This window comes from Odocoileus virginianus, chromosome 16 (genome assembly GCF_023699985.2).
Source record: "Odocoileus virginianus isolate 20LAN1187 ecotype Illinois chromosome 16, Ovbor_1.2, whole genome shotgun sequence".
NCBI classification, from domain to species: Eukaryota; Metazoa; Chordata; class Mammalia; order Artiodactyla; family Cervidae; genus Odocoileus; species Odocoileus virginianus.
Genome location: NC_069689.1, coordinates 59,151,071 through 59,167,530, shown reverse-complemented (window position 1 = coordinate 59,167,530; position 16,460 = coordinate 59,151,071). Strand labels below are relative to the sequence as shown.

The 16,460-nt window shown below is 42.1% G+C and overlaps 1 non-coding gene across 1 annotated transcript; it reads right to left on the bottom strand.

The window, feature by feature from the left end:
• Positions 1 to 8,987: 8,987 nt before the first annotated feature.
• LOC139038863 (small nucleolar RNA SNORA12) lies at positions 8,988 to 9,135 on the bottom strand. The gene has a single exon (XR_011492001.1). It is a non-coding gene; the product is annotated as a small nucleolar RNA SNORA12 (small nucleolar RNA).
• Positions 9,136 to 16,460: the final 7,325 nt, after the last annotated feature.

The following is a 16,460-nucleotide window of genomic DNA, read 5'->3' as shown; positions in this document are numbered from 1 at the left end:
AAAATCTGAAAAAGAACCAAAGAGACATTCTAGGCATGAAGACCATAGTCATTAAAACAAATGGAAAACTTCTGCGTAGGTTTAACAGAAAACCAGACATAACTAAAGAGAGAAGTAGCCAATTGGAAGATTTAAGGAAATGACTCAATGTGTAGCACAGAGATTAAAAATGGAAAATGTGAAAGCAATGTTAAAATATGGAGGGTAGAATGAGATGCTCCAAACTTTGTCTAAATTAGGTGATCTGGGGGGAGGAGAAGTGGGGAGAAGCACCATCCAGAGGACGCCTGGGAGTCCCTCCAGACCTGACAAGCCAACTCCTCATGTTACAGGGCTCATCAGATCTCAGATAGGATGACACAGCACCGTGAAAACGCACTGTTCAGCTTCAAGAGGAAAACCTGACTGACAGCTGTGAGAACAGCATTCGACGGCCATCCGAATTCTTATTTGCAACAATAAGGGAATAGTATTTCAAAATACTGAAGGAAACTGTCAGCCTAGAATTACATACCAAACTGTGGTTCAAGAGTGAAGGTAAATAAAGATTATTCCAGGTGTGCACATATGTTAATCATAAACAGAACACTATGGGAAAAAAACTGCTGAAACATTTACCTCTTTAACAAGTTCAGAAAGAGGAGGTGGGGTATCTATAGAAAGCAGTGGTAAGCACAGATTGGTAAACATCCAGACAAAATTAAGTCGGTATAGTTGTGGGGGAGAAACAGGTCACATTCTGAGGTTTCAAGGTATTTGAATTTGGGGGGAGATTATTCAACCTGCTGGACTTCCCAGGAGGCTCAGTGGTAAAGAATCTGCCTGCCAAGCAGGAGATGCGGCTTCATTCCCTGAGTTGGGAAGATCTGGAGGAGGAAATGGGAACCCACTCCAGTATTCTTGCCTGAGAAATCCCATGGACAGAGCCTGGTGGGCATTAGTTCATGGGGTTTCAAAAGAGCCGGACACATTGGGTGACTAAACCACAATTCATTACAGATGGTGATACCCACCCTGCACACTCTCTTGTTCTTATCTGCTTGCTGTGATGAGGCAAGCTGCCATGCTGTGAGCTGCCCTATGGAGAGGCCTACATTGCAAAGAAGCCAGCCTTCAGCCCATGGCCACCACAGAGTCATGTGCCAGCAACCACACGAGTGTGCTGGAAGCAGATTCTGCCACAGCTGGGTCTTCGGATGAGACCACAGCTGCAGCAGACACCTGAGACCCTGGGCCAGAGGACCACCTCAGCCACACCCAGGTTCCTACCAACAGAAATGGGGAGATGGTAAACGCTGTTCCTTGCCAGTAAATTTTAGGATAATTAGTTACACAATAATAACTAATACACATACAATACACAGCAGTCAAAAAGAATGAAGTAGAGCTGCAGATGTCAACAGGGAAAGGCTTAAGAATATTGACAGAAAAGGCTAAGTTGCAGTATGATACCATTTGCATCAATTTTTTGAATACCTGAAACAATACTCGATTGCTCATGGAAAAATTAATAGTAGGAGCATTAAAATGTTCAGAAAGTTTACCAATGCTGTGATCTGGCTTGTGTGACACCAAGCTCCTGGTGTAGACACAAACTAGAAAAGCAACTGCTTTTCCCTCCACACTCCCTTAGGTTCCCCTGTAAGATGCAAGGGCTTCCCAGTAAAGAACCCACCTGCCAATGCAGGAGATTTAAGAGATGAGTGTTGGATCCCTGGGTCGGGAAGAGCCCCTGGAGGAGGGGATGGCAACCCACTCCAGAATTCTTGCCTAGAGAATCCCAAGGACAGAGGAGCCTGGCGGGCAAATGTCCATAGGGTTGCAAAGAGCTGGACATGAGTGAAGCGACATAGCACATACATGTGCATCAGATGCAAATGTGCAAGGCTCGATGTAGAAATGCTTCACAGGGACTTCCCTGGTGGTCCAGTGGTTAGGACTCTGTGCTTCCACTGCAAGGGCTGCAGGTTTGCTCCCTGATCAGGGAACTAAGATCACTCATGCTGTGCTATGCAACCAACATTAAAAGAATCACGTCATAAACGGAGAACATGTGAAGAGTTGTTGACTTTGCATTCTCCCCACTGGCAGCGCTGACTGCAGTGGAAGCAGGAGGCTCTGGGGCACAGCAGCTGACTCAGCCCAAGCCCTGATCTGTATTTTAGGGAGACTTTCCAGGAAATTCAGTCAAGACTTCTGATAAGTCCCTTCCATTGCGGCTAGCCTGAGGGGGTTCTGCAGCCTCAAAATCAAGGCCCCCGACCATGACCAGAAGGGCACACTGCAACTTCACAAAGGCGGTGACCTCAGGGACAGGGGAGGCACTGTTACTGGAGAGATGTTCAAAGGAAAGAAATCTAAAGCAGACATGGCAAAATATTAACATTAATTCTGGTGATGGGTATGTGCTGCATGCTAAGTTGCTTCAGTTGTGTCCAACTCTTTGTGAACCATGGACTGTAGCCCACCAGGCTTCTCTGTCCATGAGATTCTTCAGGCAAGAATACTGGAGTGGGTTGCCATGCTCTCCTCCAGACTGTCCCGACCCAGGGATCTCTTACATCTCCTGCATTGGCAGGAGGGTTCTTTACCACTAGCACTACTTGGGAAGCCCTGGTGATGGGTATATCTGTCTTTTAAAAATGTATCACTATACTCTTCTAAATGTTGAAATATTTCATCTTTTTTTTTTAATGTGGTCACCATGCCTGGTGATTAGATGGCTAGGAGAATATTTTAAGTAGAGAAAGTCTAACTGGGAAGCCATATGAAAAAAACAGTAATGAGCTCAACTATAAAAATATTCTAGATACCAACCACAATAAATCAAAAGAAACGAAATGTTTCTAATTCATTTTACAAAAAGTGTACTTCCCAAAATATCAATTTTTGTGAGCTTAATAAGTAAACAGTAGGAAAAAATAGGAAAATGATATGAACAGAAAGTTCATAGAAAAAAATATAAAAAGATTCCAGTTTATGTCAAGTCTCACTGAAAGTGACTGAAATGCAAAGTAGCACCAATTTGAGATATTTCTCACTTTTAAGATTAGTAAACAAAAGAGACAGAGTGTGAACACAGGCACTCTTACACGTTGGCGGCGAGTGTAAACCAGTACAACCTCTGCCGAGTGTGCCCAGATCACAACTACAGTGCATTGTGGCCGAGCAGTTCCACTTCCAGAAACACCTTCCTAAAGCCATGCTCCAACTCTGCGTCCAACTCTGTGACCCCACCAGGCTCCTCTGTCCATGGGATTTTCTCCAGGCAAGAATACTGGAGTGGGTAGTCATTCCCTTCTCCAGGGGATCTTTCTGACCAGGATTCAAACGCAGGTCTCTCACGTTGCAGGCAGATTCTTTACCATCTGAGCCACCAGGAAAGCCCCAAAGATATACTCATGTGTGGGAAATGATTCATATACAGAGTTGTTTATGACAGCCCTGCTTGCAATAGTAAAAGATTGAAAACACTAAATGTCTATGATTTAAGAAGGGTGAGTAAATAAATGATGGTTTCTCCCTGCAATAAAATCTTATGCTTTTTTTAGGTATAAAAAGGAATGAGAAGGTTCTTCATGTGCTAATATGGAGAGATTGCCAAGATATATTAAAATGTGGGAAAAGGACATAACAGAACAATATTCATACATGCTAGCATTTGTTTAAATACTACATAAACAAAATCTCTGGTTATGCACACATGGAACAAGTGACATGGATTGCCTGTGGGGACCAGGGGTCACTCTGTGTCCATATGTGAATTTTGAACAGTGCTCCTGAGGAATATAAAAGATCTCAATAAATGAAAAGGCAAACCCTACTTTCAGGATGAGTTAATTTTGTAAAACTGGCAATTTCTCCCTAACCTATTCTATGAATTCAAAATCTTTTTAATGTAGTTGTCATTCTCATGCTAATCTGTCGTATGAAGGAAAATCAAGAAAACTCTGAAAATGATGAATGAAGAGAGAGGACTAGCCTAAGACATGAAAGCACAAAAAGCCGCCATGATTAAAACACTGAGACTCTGACCCCTACTTAGATGAATAAATAAAACTGAATAGAGCCAGGAATATATCAGAACAGATGCAGGAGTTTAGTAGAATAGTACAGGTGCTGCTTCACACCATTGGAGGGAAGATGGATTTATTCCATAAATGTTGTGAGGATGACTATGTAGCTATCTGAGAAAGTGATTCTTAGTGTGCCAAGGCTTTAGAAGTGAACATGAGATGGTTGGATGGCATCACTGACTCAGTGGACATGAGTTTGAGCAAGTTCCATGAGATAGTGGAGGACAGGAGAGGCTGGCGTGCTGCCATCCATGGAGTCGCAGAGAGTCAGAACGACTTACCAAGTGAACCACAACTGCTGGTCCAGTGGTTAAGACTCCATGCGCCTAATGCAGGGGCGCCCATGTTTAATCCCTGGTCTGGGAACTAGATCCCACATGCCACAACTAAGAGTTTGCATGCCACAACTAAAGATCAAAGATCCTGCATGCCACAACCAAGACCCCATGCAGCCAAATTTTTTTTTTATTATAGAAGTGAAAATTAAACGTAAAAGCATTAGAAAAAAAACATGAAGAAAATATCCTTATCATCTCACAGTAGAAAAGGCATGATATAAAGTACAGAGTTTATTTCAAAACAGAACAATAAAACCCTGCTAATTTCACCCAAGTTTAAGAGACAAGACAATTGGCCCCTGGGCCAAAGCCGGGACGGGCTGGAGAGAGAGGGGGAAGTTGGAACACAGCACTAACTCAAGCAATAACCATCGAGATGGGGACCACAGGGAAACCTCAAGGGAGTGACCACAGCTATTTATAAATTAGAAACTGGGAACAATCAAAATCCCCAGCAAAGGGGACTGTTCAGAAGAAAAGTTTGGTGTGATTCCAAAATGGAGTTGTTTGCAGTCACTAAAAAATTATTTAGTAAATCAAGGAAACAGGACAACCTCAAGGCTGTGTTATGAAGTGAAAATTCATTGAAGAATATGGAATGACCCATTTTGGAGGGAGAGAAGATATATGTGATTAGGAAAAAGAAACTAGAAGGAAGGAAATGCACTGGCACTTCTGTGGGGGTTGTCTCTGGAGGCGGGGGCTGCTGTGGAGGTGGGGGCTGTCTTTGGAGGCGGGGGTCACTGGGGCCTCACCACCAGCCTTGTGCTTTTCTGGGTTTCTCTAAACATAATACCTGTGGTTATTCCCTAAACTCCAAGGTCTGAAATCTGAATGACGGAGGAGGTGGTGTGAGTCCATAACCGGGATTCGAGAGGGGAACCACTAGTCCAGACGGGGATGTGACCGCTGAGGGCCTGTGGACACCAGAGGAGGGAGGCAGCTGGAGGTGGACTCTGCTCCGCAGTGAAGCCTTCCTCATGTTTAATTCTGTGGACACGACACAAGCTTGAAGCAGTCAGGGGCAAGGCAGGGAGGGGGCAGACGGAGGGCGCAGCTCTAATCCCTGCGGCTGGGGTCCCTGGGGTGGCCGCAGGCAAGGTCTGAGCCCTCAGGCACTCCAAGGCAAGGGAGAAGCAGAGCAGTAACCGTGATCCACACCTTCCACCTCCTGCCTGAGCCTCATGAGGACTCGGCGGGAACGGACAGTGGTGAGTGGGCACTGCCTGTGTCTCCTCGAGAGCAGAGACAGGCCCAGGAGCAGAGAAAAAGGTCTGTCTGCCCACCTTGTTTGAGCTGAACCTTTCCAGCAAGGGGAGAAAAAGGTCAAAGGAAAGTAGGAAGCAGTCTTGCTCCCCCATTTTCTTCAAAGAAATAACTGGATGTGGAAGAACGGGCTTCTGAGTCACAAGGAAACATTGTCCCCAAGGATCGGGATCAGAAACAATAGGGAAAGGAGTTATTAAAACCATCGGCTCACAACAAGCTCAGGAAGAAGCTGAATAAACTTTGAACAATTTGGCTCATCCTGCTATAAAAAGAGGAAATTTTGGAAAGTCAGGAACCATCACGTGCGCACAGTTAGAAGCCCTTTCACTCCACTGACACGGTCATGGCTCACGTCACGAGAAAAGCTCGTCTTCGCTCCTCCGCAAGGCCTGTGCGCCAGAAAACGAGACCTCTCACAGCAGGGACAGCGCACCGGCAGCGTGGGCGCCGCCGGCCGCGGGCTGGACACGCCGCCTCCTGGCCCCCGACCTGCTGCCCAGAGCCTGCCCTGCAGCAGTCTGGGCCCAGCACGCTGATTTTGAAAAGGTTTAATAGACACTCTGTTTGTAGAATGAAGGGCCCTGCAACATGGTGTTCTCACAAGCCACCCTTCCCATTTCCTGTCACCCCCACTTCACCAACGCCTCAGACCCCAGCTGAAAGGCCCCATTCTTGTCCCATGGAAAAGATCCTATTTAAAACCGAGAAAAGGAGGAAACACACTCAGCTGTCAGGAAGCAATAGCATTAACTCAGGGGCCAAAAACAACACTGCAGGCTGAGAACAATGCAGGAGGCAGTGTGGGGAGGATCAAGGCAGCTTCGTCGGGTGCTTCTGGTTCCCGAGACTGAGAGGGGGCGCGAGTGCGAGTCACTCACGGAGGGCGGAATAGGCAGTGTTTCTAATAATAGAAATAATAAGAATTTATCTGAGCATTTTCATATATTAAGAATATGTTTCCTTCTGGACAGAGATTGGCTTCACATGAGGCACTGGTCTCTCACTCCATTGTTCAGCTCAAAATATCCCCAGGTACCTAGTGATGTGGCCACAGACCTGCAGATGGTGGAGCTCTCAAAAAGAAAATGATTTTGGAAGAGAGAAAAAAAAAAAAAAAAAGATTTACCTTCCAAATGATTTTACAAAAAGTAAAGACTCAAGTTTCCCTTAAGATAAACTTTAAAAAACTGAAAATTAAAAATACTATTTTCAATAAGCTCCACTCCAAGAATGTATAGTTTCCAGAAATTTCACACACAATTAAAAAATGAAGATTAAAAAAAGCTAATGGGAGGATAAAACATGCCAGAATGTCCCATAATTGCTCCAAGTAGGAGCAAGTTTAGCTTAGAGTTTCCTGGCAGTCAAAGAGAAAATAGAACAAGATTGATGTGGATTCTTAAAGAGATGCAAATACCAGGCCACCTTACCTGCCTCCCAAGAAACCTGTATGCAGGTCAAGAAGCAACAGGTAGAACCGGACATGGAACAATGGACTGGTTCCAAATTGGGAAAGGAGTACGTCAAGGCTGCATATTGTCACCCTGCTTATTTAACTTATATGCAGAGCACATCATGCGAAATGCCAGGCTGGGTGAAGCACAAGCTGGAAGCAAGATTGCCGGGAGAAATATCAATAACCTCAGATATGCAGATAATACCACCTTTATGACAGAAAGCAAAGAGGAACAAAAGAGTCTCTTGATGAAAGTGAAAGATGAAAGTGAAAAAGCTGGCTTAAAACTCAACATTCAAAAAAAAAAAAAAAGATCATGGCATCCGGTCCCATCACGTCATGGCAAATAGATGGGGAAACAATAGAAACAGTGACAGACTTTATTTTCTTGGGCTCCAAAATCACTGTGGATGGTGACAGCAGCCATGAAATTAAAAGAGGCTTGTTCCTTGGAAGGAAACCCATGACAAACCTAGACAGCGTATTAAAAAAAGCAGAGACATTACTCTGCCAACAAAGATCCATATAGTCAAGAAAGAAAGAAAAGAAAGAAAGTGAAGTCGCTCAGTCATGTCCAACTCTTTGCGACCCCGTGGATTACAGCCTACCAGGCTCCTCCATCCAGGCAAGAGTACTGGAGTGGGTCACCATTTAGTCTAAGCTATGGTTTTTCCTGTAGTCATGTATGGATGTGAGAGTTGGACCATAACTAAGGCTGAGCGCCAAAGAATTGATGCTTTTGAACTGTGGTGTTGGAGAAGACTCTTGAGAGTCCCCTGGACAGCAGGGAGATCAATCCTAAAGGAAATCAGTCCTGAATATTCATTGGAAGGACTGATACTGAAGCTGAAGCTCCAATACTTTGGCCACCTGATGGGACGGGCCGACTTACTGGAAAAGACCCTGATGCTGAGAAAGATGGAGGGCAGGAGAAGGGGACGACAGAGGATGAGACTGTTGGATGGCATCATTGACTCAATGGACATGAGCTTGAGCAAGCTCCAGGAATAGTGAAGGACAGGGAAGCCTGGCAATGCTATAGCCCATATGGGGTTGCAAAGTGTTGGACAAGCTGAGTGACTGAACAACGCCTGTGACATAAAGACCTTAGAACAAAGCTCCAAGTTCAGGTTTAATGCTAACTCTCACTGCCTGCAGGAAGGCCACCATCTCTGCTTCACTGATACTGAGGTTGCCTCCCACACCGAATGCTTACCTTGTATCTATCAGTGAGGGTTTCAGCAATGGACAGGTGACCCTATCCTGCCCAGGAAGCCATAGAGAGAAATCCGCAAGAATGACTGTGAATCAAATTCTCACTCCCGCCAGAGAGCCACAGAAAGAGTATCTCTCTTTCTCTCTCTCTCTCTCCTCTCTCTAGGTGGGTTGGGTCTGGATGTGACACCCAGCACTGTTGCAGCCATATTGTTCCTAGTTCAAGGATGAAGCCACCTCCAACAGAGAGAATGCTGAAGGACGGAAGAAACCTGGGTTTTCAGTGTTATCAACCAGCCCTGGAACCCTCAAAACTCTAGACTTCCTGTTCATGAGATAACTGACTGTCCTGTGGTAGAATACTAGATTCATTCAGGTTTTTCATTTCTATGGAAACAAAATGTAAAAGCCCAGGTTTTAGAGGGCAAACACAAAACTAGAAATGGGAATTTTCTACCCATAACAGAAATCTTGAATAAATAAGACTGCTCATCCCAGCATTATGTTTGTTTTCTTTTTTTCTTGAAATCCATCACAGGAATGGAGGAACACCCCTCAGCAGACATTTTCCTCAAGCCAGACAAGTCTATGTCAGCCTGTCTGTAAGGACGTCAACTTATAACATAGCCTGCCACGTGTGGAAGCCTGTCTCTGGTGCAGGAAAGGCTAGAAAGAGATCTCTTTGTCATCAAGCCTCTGCCAGCTCCTATATAACATATGTGGCAGAGTCAAGTCCATTTGAAAACTTAACACATGTGCCAGAAAGAAAACTACCACAATCCAGCATTATTTAAAAGAGCAGAAGACTGGATACAGTCTTAATATACATCATTGAGTGAGTGGAAACAGATATCCATCATAAGTTACTGGTCAAATGCCTGCACAGTATGTCAGAGAGCCATAAAAAAGAAATGGGCACACTTCCCTTGTGGTCCAGTGGTTAAGAATCCCCTTTGCAATGCAGAAGTCACTGGTTCGATCCCTAGTCGGGGAGCTAAGATGCCACACGCCACAGGGCAGTTGAGTCATCATGCCATAACTACCAAAGCACATGCGCCACAAGCAGAGTCCGTGTGCCACAGCAAAAGATCCTGCATGATGCATCTGAGACTCGATGCAGCCAAATAAATTAAAAAAACAAAAAAGAAATAAGAAAGAAACCACTATTCACTAAGTAAAAAAACGTGTAGAGCACTGTGTAAAGTGTGCTTTAGTATGTATTTAACAGCAGAGAAATATATGTATTTCCTTACAAATGGTATCACTACCTAAAAAATTACTCAAACACTTAGCAACTTCAAGAACAGATGTTTATTATCTCAGTGTCTGTGGGTCAGGAATTTGGGGGTGCCTTTGTAGGATGGTTCTGGTTTAGTCTCTCTCTCAGAGTTACAGTCAAGATGTTACCCAGGGAGTGGTATCAGTAAAAGTGGAGTAAGGACCTTCAATAATTCCAACCAACCTCCAGAAAGGCTAAAAAAACTGACAGAAATGATCAGAACAACTTTTCAGAATCTGGAAATTAACCAGAAGATTGCAGCAATCTGGGAAGTTTCAATCAAGAAAAGTGACTGAAGCTCAATAATGACAGTGAGCTTTGGGGCAATTTAACTTGTCCTGTTTCCACCCCACTCTCTCTGGCTGCATGATAACCTTGAAAATCAGCGACCACATCACAGTGGGAGACAGCAGCGTGGCAGACAGCAGGGGGGCGAGCTGGGGGCGGAGCTTCTCGAAAGCCTCATTCCCACAGAACTGCCATCATGAGACCTGTCTGGCAGCTCCCGGAAGCCTCCATTGCAAGGCTCTTCTTATTGATTAGACTTGGAGCTTGTCCAGTGAGAAAAGTCTTTTCCCTGAGGGTGTTGGTAAAAACATTTCAAGGCCATTTTTTTTGATGCTATGGCTACTGCAGGCAGTAGGTAACAATTGAGGCAAACAACAGGTTACCTCTACACGTTTAAGATCTAGGGTGGAGATGTCCACAAGGGCTTTGAAAATCTGAAATGTTCCTCGGAATCCAGAAGGCTGAGGCACAGGTTAGCAGGATTGTGTACATGCTCAGAAAACAACTGATAAGGCCCTCTCACCGCAAGCTGACACTCAGGCTCTTTACAAGCAAAACGTGAAGTGTAAGTCTCTGGCCGAGTGCTGAAGGCATACCACGACAAGCGTACAGAACTCCTTGGCAATGACCAGGTGATTTACTGCTCCAGGCATTAAAGGAAACCTTCGACCAACTGTTGGCACTAACCTAACCGAGCAGAGACTTCAGTGGACACACACAAGTGTGTGTGTGACCTTACAAAAGGTCACCCAACAAGTAACTTCAGCAACTACAAAAACCTCTGAGGATGAGGCAAGAACCTGATTTCCAAAGCTGCCACATTATATTAATTTAAATGGCCGATTTTCATGAAAATATTACAAGACATGCAAAGAAACAACAACAAAAAATGTGATCCAGATATGGCGGGGTGGGGGGGAGCGGGGGGCGACAAAACCTTCTCAATAAGAAATAGTTTCAAAGACCAGATCAGACTTTAAACCAGCTACTTAAAATATATTCAAAGAACTAAAGGAAATACTATTTGAACTAAAGAAATCAGAGACTTTAAACCAGCTACTTAAAATATATTCAAAGAACTAAAGGAAATACTATTTGAACTAAAGAAAAGTATGAACACAGTGTATCACCAAAGAGAGTATCAATAGAGAGAAATTATAAATAAAGAGAGTCTAGAGTTAAAAAGTACAATGACTGAAATGATAAACTCACTACAACTATTCAATAGCAGATTTCAGCAGATGGAAGAAGGAATTGGTAATCTTGAAGACAAGTAAACTGGGTTTACCAGTCTTGAAAAGTAGAAAGAAAGAAAAAGAACACTGAACAAAGCCTCAGAGACCGCTAGGACAGCATCAAGTGCAGCAGCATACATAATGAGAACTCTAGAAGGAGAGGAACAAGGGCAAAAAGGATGTTTGAAGAAATAATGGCAGAAAATTACCCAAATTTGATGAAAACCATTTGCCTACAGACCCAAGAAGCTCAATGAACTCCAAGTATGATAAACTCAAAGACAACCCTACCAAGACACATCATAATCAAACTATTGAAAGCCAGAGAAAGAGACTCTTAAAAGCCAGAAGAGAGAAGTGACTTAGCACATATCATGTGTAAGACATCCTCAATAAGAGTAGCAGCTGATTTCTCATCATAAAACTATGGAGGCCAGAAGGCAGTGACATGCCACGGCACTGGGATATGGGTGAGCATCCAATATATAAAGATTTAATGTGGATGATAACAACCCAAAGCAAGGGAGAAACAGAACTGCATATGAGCAAAGTTTTGCATATTATTGAAATAAAGTTGGTATTAATCTGAACTAGATGATTAGATTATTATAAATGAAGATATCCAGAACAACCACTAAGAAAATAATTCAAAAGACACATAATAAAAGAAATGACAAGGTAACTTAAATGGTGCACTAGGGAATATCTATTTAACAGAAAGAAGGCAGTTGTGGAAAAATAGAGGAACAAAAAAGATGTGAAATATAGAGGAAACAAATAGCCAAAGGGAAGGCATAGATTCTACCTTATCAGAAAGGACACTCAAGTGGATCAAACACTACAACTAAAGGTGGAGACTGTCATAAGGGATTTTTTACAACAATCAAACTATATGCTATCCAATCAATACAAGAGACACACTTTAGATTCAGAGACAAAATAGGTTGAAACTAAAAGGACACAAATGGCCTGTCCCTCAGTAGCTGAAAGGGAACTGAACTGGCTATACTGATATCAGACAAAATACACTTTAAAACAACAACAAAAAACTGTTACCAGGGACAGAGAAGGACATTTTATCATGCGAAAAGAAGCAATGTATCAAGAAGATATAACAATTAAAACATATATACCTAATAAGAGCACTAAAATGTATGAAGCAAAAACTGAAAGAATTGAAGGGAGAATTAGACAATTTAACAGTAATCATTGGAGGAGTCCTCAATACCCCGCTTTCAATTATGGGCAGACAGAGGATCAACAAGGAAATAGATTTGAACAACACTATAACACAACTGGGTTTCAAAGATAGCACTAGTGGCAAAGAACCTGCTTCAGAGGATCAACAAGGAAATAGATTTGAACAACACTATAACACAACTGGGTTTCAAAGATAGCACTAGTGGCAAAGAACCTGCTTACCAATGCAGGAGACGTGAGACACAGGTTCAATCCCTGGGTCAGGAAGATCCCCTGGAGGAGGCATGGTAACCCACTTTAGTATTCTTGCCTGAAGAATATGACATGCCAAGATACAAGGCTCAATAAGTTTAAAAGGACTGAACTCATACAAAGCATGTTCTCTACTCAAAATGAAATAAAACTAGAAATAAAGAACAGGAAAATTTGAATATTCACAAATATGTGGAAGTTAACAACATAATCCTTAATCACTAAAAGATTAATGAATAAGTAACAAGAGAAATTAGAAAATACTTAGAGATGAATGAAAATGAAAATATTAGGGTCTAAAATTTATGGAATGTAGCGAAAGCAGTGCTTGCAGAAAAATTTACAGCTGTAAATTATACATTAAAAAGATGACAACTCAAATCAACAGCTTTCTACCTTAATAAGTTAGTAAAAGAAATGCAAACTAAATCAAAGCAAACCTTAGGAAAGAAATAATAAAGATTAAAGCAGAAGTAATTGCAACAAAGATGGGAAAACAATAGAGAAATAGCAACAAGACCATAAGTTGATACTTTGAAAGATGAACAAATTCAAAGACTTTGGGCTAGATAGAAAATAAAAAAGAGAAAATCATGTATGAAAGATGGAGTCACATTGCTACCAACCATACAGAAATAAAAAGGATTATAAAAGAACACTATGAATAGCTATATAACAACACTTGAGAGAACTAGGTGAAATGTACAAATTCCTAGAAAGACACAAACTAATGAAACTGACTCAGTAAGAAATTGAAAAGCTGAATAGATCTATAATAAGCAGAGGTAGAATTAGTGACCAAAAAATTTCCCACAAAGAAAATCTCAAGGCCAGACGGCTTCACCACTGTATTCTATCAACATCTAAAAAAGGATTAACACCAATTCCTGTCAAATTCTTCCTAGACACAGAAGAGGAAGGAACACTTCCCAGCTCATTTTGTGAGGTCAGTATTACTCTTCTAGTACCAAAACTAGACAAATATATAACAAGAAAACTATCAATCAGTGTCATTTATAAATATAGATGCAAAAATCCTCTACAAAACACAGCAAACTGAATGCAGCTACACATAAAAAAGTGAGATTTACCTCAGGAATGCAAGATTGGTCCAATGTTGGAAAATCACTGTAACACATTTCACTCAAAGAATAATCAGATGTATAGAACAGACTTGTGGACTCTGGGAGAAGGCGAGGGTGGGATGTTTCAAGAGAACAGCATCGAAACATGTATATTATCTAGGGTGAAACAGATCGCCAGCCCAGGTTGGGTGCATGAGACAAGTGCTCGGGCCTGGTGCACTGGGAAGACCCAGAGGGATCGGGTGGAGAGGGAGGTGGGAGGGGGGACCGGGATGGGGAATACATGTAAATCCATGGCTAATTCATTTCAATGTATGACAAAAACTACTGTAATGATGTAAAGTAATTAGCCTCCAACTAATAAAAATAAATGGAAAAAAAATAATAAAAAAATAATAATAAATAAAAACATAAAAAAAAAACGAGAGGAAAAAAAAAAAACTACATGATTATCTCAAGAAGCATTTGATAAAATTTGACACTCTTTCATGATTAAAAAAAAAAAACCAATAAACTAGAAATAGAAAAACCCACAGCTGACTTCTTGCTTAATGGTGAAAGACTGGAAAATTTCTGCCCAAGATCAGGAATGAAACAAAGATACCTGCTCTCAATACTACTCAACATTGTACTGAGGCAAAGTACCAAGAAAACTGGGGGGGAAAAAAGGAAGAAAAGTCTCCAGGTCAGAAAGGAAAAATTAAAATTATGTCTATTTGCAGACAATATGATCTTGTATATAGAAAACCCCAAGGAATACCCACCCACACACAAACCCATTAGACCTAATGTTGGGGATCAGAGGGGTTTCCCTGGTGGCTCAGATGGTAAAGAATCCGCCTGCATTGCAGGAGACCTGGGTTCGATCCCTGGGTTGGGACTATCCCCGGGAGGAGGGAACGGCTACCCACTCCAGTATTCTGGCCTGGAGAATTCCATGGACTGTATAGTCCATGGGGTCACAAAGAGTTGGACACGACTGAGCGACGTTCACTTTCATTTTCACTTGGGATCAGAGCAGGCCACTCCAAAATATGCCACAATGGCGTACTGATGATCTTGAGTTGAAGTTACTTGAGAAATAGAGGACAGAATGATATAAAAAATACTCTGACCTCCCTGTTTCCCCCTGAAAGAGGGAAGAAAATCTCCTCCCTATACCAGGAGGACAGAAAGCATCCTTATCACCAGAGTTAGGGAATTCAAGGCTAAGAAAGCTGTATGAACAAAATTTTGCAACTTTAAGCACAAGCCCCTTCATTAAATTTTCACAAATAATTGTTTCTTTGTTTTAACTTGATATATAAAATATCCTGCTTTGGTCACTTTGGAAGTCTCATTTCTATGAGACCTCCATGTGTATAAAATAGTTTCTTTCCTTCCTGTTAATCTGTTTCGTGTCTATTCAATTATTATACCAGCCAAAAGAACTCAAGAGGGGTAGGGGGAAATGTCCTCCTTTCCAAAAGTAGCAAGGTTGCAGGATACAATTTCAATATATAAAAATCAAGTCTATCACTTTACTGTATGTAGAGCAGAAACTAATACAACATTGTAAAGCAATTATATTTCAATTAAAAAATCACCTATTTCTACACACTATGAATAAAGAATGAAATTAAGGAAATATAGGTAATATAATAATCTATAATGGAAAAGAATAAAATATATAATATATACTGTTGTGGTTGTTCAGTCAGTTGTGTCTGACTCTTTATGACCCCATGGACTGCAGCATGCCAGGTTTCCCTGTCCTTCACTATTCCCTGGAGTTTGCTCAAATGTATGTCCACTGAGTCAGTGATACCATCCAACCATCTTATCCTCTGTTGTCCCCTGCTCCTCCTGGTATATTATATATACCCTTCCAATAGCCATATGTTCAAATCTCAACCCCAGTGCCTCAGAAGTGACTTTATTTGTATTAGGGTCATTTGTGGATGTAATTAGTTAAGACAAGGTCACCCTGGAATAGGGTGGGCCCCTAAATCAATATGATTGGTGTCCTTATAAAAAGGTGCCATGTGTGATGCACCTACAAGCCAATGAACACTAAAGGTTGCTGGGAAACCATCAGAAGCTAGGAAGAGACAAGGATGGATCTACCTATAGGACTGAGGAAGCATGGCCCTGACGATACCTTGATTTCAGACTTCTAATCTCTAAAACTATGAGAAAGTTGATCCCTATTGTTTTAAGACACCCAGTTTGTGGTTCTTCACTATGGCAGCCCTAGGAAGCTAATACAATCCATAGATTGATCTATGGATTCAACACCATCCCTTTTAAAGGCCCAACTGCCTTTTTTTCTTTTTTTGGCAGGAATTGTCAAGCTGATCCTAAAAATTCACATGGAAATACTAAAGACCTGGATAGCCAAAACAATCTTGAAATAAAGTTGGAAGATGCACACTTCATGACTTTAAAACTTTCTATACGTGCTAAATCGCTTCAGTCGTGTCCGACTCTTTGCGACCCTATGGACTATAAGCCCACCAGGCTTCTGTCCATGGGGATTCTCCAGGCAAGAGTACTAGAGTGGCTTGCAATCCCCTCCTCCAGGGGATCTTCCTGATCCAGGGATCAAATCTGCATCTCTTATGTCTCCTGTATTGGCAGGAAGGTTCTTTAACACTAGCACCACCTGGGAAGCCCAAACTTCCTATAAAGCTTCAGTAATGAAGACTGTGTAACACTGGCATAAGGATAGGTATATAGGTTAATGGGATAGAACTGACAGTCCAGAAATAAACCCCTACATTTATGA